The sequence below is a fragment of the Eucalyptus grandis genome, chromosome 1, assembly GCF_016545825.1.
Source record: "Eucalyptus grandis isolate ANBG69807.140 chromosome 1, ASM1654582v1, whole genome shotgun sequence".
NCBI lineage: Eukaryota > Viridiplantae > Streptophyta > Magnoliopsida > Myrtales > Myrtaceae > Eucalyptus > Eucalyptus grandis.
Window position 1 is genome coordinate 24476686 of NC_052612.1, and position 6637 is coordinate 24483322.

At 42.2% G+C, this 6637-nt stretch overlaps 1 long non-coding RNA gene across 1 annotated transcript; it reads right to left on the bottom strand.

The window, feature by feature from the left end:
• Window positions 1-1243: 1243 nt before the first annotated feature.
• Window positions 1244-3588, bottom strand: LOC108959911. The gene is made up of 2 exons (XR_001987478.2): window positions 2913-3588; window positions 1244-2822 (listed from the first exon to the last, which is right to left on the bottom strand). It is a non-coding gene; the product is annotated as an uncharacterized LOC108959911 (long non-coding RNA).
• Between the last annotated feature and the right edge of the window lie 3049 nt (window positions 3589-6637).

Consider the following 6637-nt stretch of genomic DNA (forward strand, 5'->3'; position numbering starts at 1 on the left):
AGAAGCGCTGGTCATTACCTGTGATGTCCTAGTCCACCACCTTACTAATGCAAAATATTAGTCTTTCACTTCTTAGCACGAGCGGAAGTCGAAATTAAAACATCAAGCAACCATCACCATAAATGGACGAATGTATGAGAAAAACAACACTTTCATTTCATGTATTATTTATAAACATGAGTGATACTGGACTGCACTGGGAGGTCAAAAGGATATCTTACTCCCATAGGCTATCCACTCAACCATCATCCATGCCTTCAACTATCTACAACCTACCATCCATTCAAACAGCTCAATCTCATAAAAGTGTCAAAACCATGTCTCAAAAATGGATCCCTACCACCTCTAGTCATCCTTGCCTACGGCTCCCCGTTGGCATTGTCTTCATCATCACTGTCGCCACCCGATCTCGCTGCCCCTCGAAATGGTATCCAAGGTGGGGAAAGGTCGGGTTTAGGGGTACTTGATCACGAAAGTTCCCTCACGGCTTGCATTCCAAAAGACGTCATCACCTCGCCTTTTGGATCAAGCCTCTCATGAGTTCCCTCTACGAGATCGCGAGCTCTCCCAAGCTCGTACCCCGCGTGACAGCGGAATGTCGCAATCCATACCCACATAAGCGACACACCTAAAAAAGGAGTCGAATGTAGATATCGAATTTAAGGGTACTTTTACCATGGTAGCCCTCTCGATAGTACGCTTCACCCATTAGGATGGCATCACTTCATCCTTTGGGCTACTCCCACATCAAGTATGCTAAACCATAGTGAGTTTCATCGAAACTCATACCCCGCGTGACAACGGATTTATTAATACGATCTACTTATTTATGACAATCTAAAAATAGACGATGGTCGCCACTAGCCTTAACTTTGGGGGTCGGCTAGAAACCCAATCAAGGGTCGGGAGTGTTCCCTCGATTCCTACGCAACCAGATATCTAGGTTTGGGGACTTGGGTTACGCTAATATTGCTATTAGCGCCCTTTCGGTACCTAAACAGTATGTTGTATTTTTCCTAATATGTCCATGCGTTTCTTTTTACATTTTCGGGATCATCAATTCCTAGGCTAAGTGATCATGCGTGGTTGATCATTTTCATTCAATTTTATTTCTAAAAAATGAAAAGAAAACAATCAATGAAATTGAAAGCACAAGACATGAAGTAAACAATCAAGAGAAATCAGTAAACCTAATCATGCAATTCTAAAGAATATAAAAGAGAAAACAATCGAGAAAGAAAGGAAACCCGCAACTCGTCGGGCTTTATACAATGCATAAAACCCGATACATATGTTGGGAAAATGGGTATTACATGAAAATGGTCGGAATGGACATCGACCTTCACCCTCTTCGTGCCTTCTCCATCTTCGGGATCTTAATCTAAATCTAATCTAAGAAAACCTATAACTAGGTGCGTACAAATAAAAGAAACAATCAAACACATCAAGCAACCAAAAACAATACATCATATCAAAATCAATTGTTTAAAAGAAGTACAATACGGAATCAAGTTTCGAATGATATCCTAAAGTTCAGCATTGATATGTGTCACACCAAAACCATTCATCAAATGATCACATGCAAGACATATAATATGACAGACATCCAAGTCATATAACCTTGGTTCTCAATTAATCAAGCAAATGAATTAGGTGACAAAAGATCATTCACAAAACAATATGCATCATTGAACGTGTTCATGCTACATGTATGTCCATCTAATCAATGCTTAATCCACAAATTCCAGCATGCAATCAGAATTGTAAAAGAGCACATGAGACTATAAATTGTGATTATTTGATGACAAATCGTCATGAATTGAAGCTATATCTTCTCACAAGCACGTATGAGTCTACTTGATTAAAATGGCATCAATCCATAACCAAACTAGCCTCAAGTAAAGCCATTTGTATAAGTGGTCAGATCAAATCACAACAAGCAGAACACATCAGCAGATTAGTGCTCTTTGCAAGAAGCATCAGGCAGGGCAAATGATGGCTAAATCGCACACATGATATGTCTATGGAAAGCTTGAGAAGTCTATTACAAATCTCTAGAAGACATTAAGTCCTAATAACATCATCTACGAGTTCATATCAAGCGGTTTACACAGAAGGTCATCCGAAACAGAAAAACAAATATTTGGCAGATTCTGGACCTAACTTTGGACAGGCAAAAACCATATTAAATGAAGTCCGTTTAGGGCATTCTATAGCTCATTGGAAAGATAATCGAACCATCTTCAACCTATATGAAGACTTCGAACATAGACAACCACAGCAACCCGATCATCTCACGTCATTTTGCACAGAAGGTCAGATCAGAACACACAACACAATAAACAACACAGGTTCAGTAACAATGGCACAATGAGTGGCATCAGATCTATATACTCGGTAAATCAACTTCTAAGAAATGTTTCATATCAACACGTTTTCAGATCTGACATTATCATGACCTATTTCTCGCTCATGCTTTTGAGGTATTTCGTCAGACACTTCACGTACAACAAAACGATTAACTGAAGCTATGGAATGGGACTGAAGCCATGTTTTCATCTAACATTCTAAAATCAATATTAAAATCACAGAACCATCACAAGTCATCTAGTTACAGCTCAGATCTTAAGTGAATTACACCTGAACTACGTGAACATGATTCTTCTACACATTTCATTGCAACAGAGCAGGAGAGAGGGGAATGAGTTTACCTAGTTTATCAGTGATACGGATACTGCAACAAGAGTTCCAGACGAAGAATAAGAGTTTTATGATCGTCCAAGAACGAGGTTGGAACCAGCGATGATAAGTTCGAACAGAAACTGGATTCGTTGTATCTTAGGGAAGCTGGATTTTCTGACTCTTTTGAGCGATTCGAGTGAGATCAAGCACATGCCAGACCACTACAACACCTTCGGATCGTCGGGGATTATCAGATTTGGAGAAGTTAAGTTCTGGCAACGGATGGATCCACTGATTGTCCTGATCGGTAGTGATGAGCATTCGTCTGTTCTGTTACAGCCACGGCTGTACTGACCGGCGGAGGAGATTTTGCTGCGGCTGTCACCGATCGGGGATGGGAATATGCTGAGCGCGAAGAGGATCAGCATGGCGAGGTCAACGACCGCTTCAAGCTCTTCATCTTCGAGGCCAGGAACATCACCGAACGTGCGAGATCGACCACGAGTTCGGTTTCTGCGCGAAGAATGGAAGCTCGAAACGACGATCGATTGAGGACTAGATTGCTGAGAAGAGGGAGAGATGTCCCGAGCCCCGTCCTCGACCGAGGCTAGGGTTTTCTTCAATCCGCCATCGAAGAGCTCAATCGAGCAGTTACCCAGAGCGGAAGAGAGAATCCCCCTTTCCAGAGAGAGTGCGAGCGTCCCCCCTTCACCAGAGAGAGAACGCTTCAGCCCGCCAAACTCCGATCTTTAATCCCTCCAATGGAGTGAAAACCCTAGCCGATTGAACCGTAGAGAGAGAGAACACTTGATCGAGAGAGAGCTCACCCCGGAGAGAGTTCGTTCGTGATTATCAGAGAGCCCCCAAAGAGAGAGCGAGAGAGAGTTCACGGAGAGTCCCCGCGAGGAGAGAATTAGCGACCGAAAAAAAAAAAACCCCCGTGAATGGCCTCCTTTTTTTCTTTTCTATTTTTTTTTTCTCTTTTATTTTTCTTTTTCTCTCCTTTATTTTTCTTTTTCGTTTTCCTTATTTCTTTCTCTCGTTTTTTTTTTCATTTCACTTCATTTTTTTTCTTCTTGTTTTGTTTTGTTGTTTTTTCTTCTCTTTTTTTTTTTTCTATATTTTTGCAAAATGAATGATTAAAATGTTAACAAAAAATTTCAGGTGTCAACAATCACTACTGTTGTTGTCCTCTGAGAAAGGTAGAGGACCACTCAGATAACCTCCAATGTTGGCATAGAGCACCACAAAGGGATAGGTGATACGACCAATTAGTGGACCTACGTCTATATAAAGAGTGGTTGTGTAGTGTACAAAAGAGATAGAAGGAAAGTGCAGATCAGTGAACTCATACAACCGCCCCCGAAAATCTATTGGGGGCACCATAGCGTGCAATATGGGTGGTAGGGGGTGGTAGGAATTGTAGCCATGTCTAAGGATCTAAAAAAAGTGAACAATAACAAGAGTGAGCTAATGCCCAACAATGAAATATTCAAAGCACTATACCATATGATCCACTCTCTCACACGAATGAAAAATCCGCCTAAAATATGTGACTCACTTATCCCCTAAATAGACCTATACACAACTATACTAAGGACAAATGAATTAGGATAATAGGACCAAAAATCTAGTCTAGACTCACAGTCAAACTCACGTCATGAGGACCTACCAACCTTGATGAGCAATGCAATCACTTACACACACGCTTCATGTGTTTTTAGTTCTCACTTTTTGTTTCCACTCCAATACACATGATCGGTGCGCTTGCCAAACCATGCAAGGAGGAACACTCCCGTTTAGCGGAGTTCCAATGCACACTTCGACCCACCATGGTGTATGCCAGTTCGTAGTCCGGCCCACCAAACTTCATGGTTCACTAAACATGACATCTCTATTCCGGGGCATCTAGGGTTCGTTGTCACTAGGTTTCCAGGGTTCGCTATCCCTGAGCATCTCGAATTTCTCTTCGACTCCATAGGGCATCGCTAGTTCGTTGTCTGATAGTAATCATTACACAACGTCTGAGCCATGCAATTCCACACACAATTATCTTGGCTTAAGCATGTGAACAACAAAACAAGTCACACCTGTTCCACCATGCATCCACGAACTAGACAACTACTAACACAAGCCGAAACATCGCCTCGAAGACTCAACACCAAACAACACTAATAGAACCGATCATGTAATCAAAGACTTGATAACTAGCTAACACCAATAGAATCGATCGTGCAGTTAAAGACTTGACACTAGCTAATTAAGCTACTCAGGGACTAAACAACCCAACTCTCCTAGTACTAACCCGACCAAGTAAGATTTATGGCATTCCCGAACCACGCGTTGAGTCCGACACGTTCATCGAGCCTCCTATCGAGACCCACATTATCGAAATCACCTATCGAGACTCACAGCCACCAAGACCTACAACTTCACCACACCACATCAAAACTCATACAAAACCAAACCGCACCGAGACTACAATAAATCCAAGCCTCACCGAGATCACAACAATATGAACTTCACCTAGACCAACAAACCCAAACTTCACTGAACAAACCCGAGTCTCACCGAGATCATCAACAAAACCCAAGCCTCAACGAGACTCAACCAAACCCGAATCTCATCGAGATCCACACCACCGATCTTCACACTAAACTCATGACCATAGAACCTAGACCGGACCCCCAACCAAACCATCAACTGATCATGCAACCACAATTCAATTTAAAACAATCAAATCGTGGTCCTAATAATTCCACGACACCTCATGACACATTGCATGCAACCTTTCTTCGAATCCACCCCCGGATTTAGCTCGAACCAACCCAAATCAACATTGATCGAGCCAAAATAGCACACTACAACAATTCAGCACTCAAAGACAAGATTCATCTACTTGCGCGACGAGCATATCAACATATTATAGGAAATCAGAATTTCACTTGCCTCACGAGCTAACTAAATCAAATTTTTCCAAAAAACCGAGTTTTCGATCCTTCATCTTTGTTGGACGCAACTCCACAAGGTGTGATTCCCTCGATCTAGTGAGCAAAACCCAAGAAAACGAAGTAGCGAGGGATTGGAAGAAGGAGAGAGTGATTGGCAAAAGAGTGAGAGGGTCGAGTCGGGAGAGAGAGAAGAGCGAGAAAGACATGAGAAGGAGAGAGACTGAAAGAGAAACGAGAGGAGAGAGAGAAAATCAAGGCTTTTAAGCTCAATAGGTCTCCTTGCTTAAAATTTGATTAATTGCACGGGCAACACGCCAAGTGGCATGAAGAGAGGAACAAGAGCATAGCCATTTTGCCAAATGGCAAAGGGAAGAGAGAGAAGAGAGAGAAGAGAGAGGACGGCTAATGAGGGAGAAATGGCACTAGTTGTGTCTAATTTTTCACGTTCATTAAACACCAAGGACCGATAACTATAATTATAATTCACCAAATTAGCACACAAAACTTCTCGGCTAATATACGGGCCAAGTATCGTTGCTTTGAAAACCTATAATCGACCATTTCTTAAATAATGTCAATTAAAATAGTCTAGTTATCGTGACTCAGCTCACTAATTAGATTGAAAATCAGGATGTCAAATTACTGGGAGAAGGCAGGACAAGGGGCAACAACGGTGTCAGGCCAGAGAAGGGTAGGCACGGTATAAGGATCTCAGGCAGCTGCTGCCTCGACGACGAGATGTGGATTAGGACAATGGTAGATCGTCGTCAAGGCATCTTAATGCAATGAGGTGGACAGCACATAGGGTCAGCTTAGTTTGTGAATCAGCAACATAGGTTTTCAAGTGAAGCTTGTCAAGGTAACAATAAGTGTCGGTGAGTTACGGCTCAGACATGGCAGGGTGTGACCGAGCAAAGAGCTCGGCTAGGAAAGGACCCGCAGACCCCTGGAGTGTCATAACTTGGTACAAAGGGATACTTAAGTGTCATAACTTACAAAAGTGA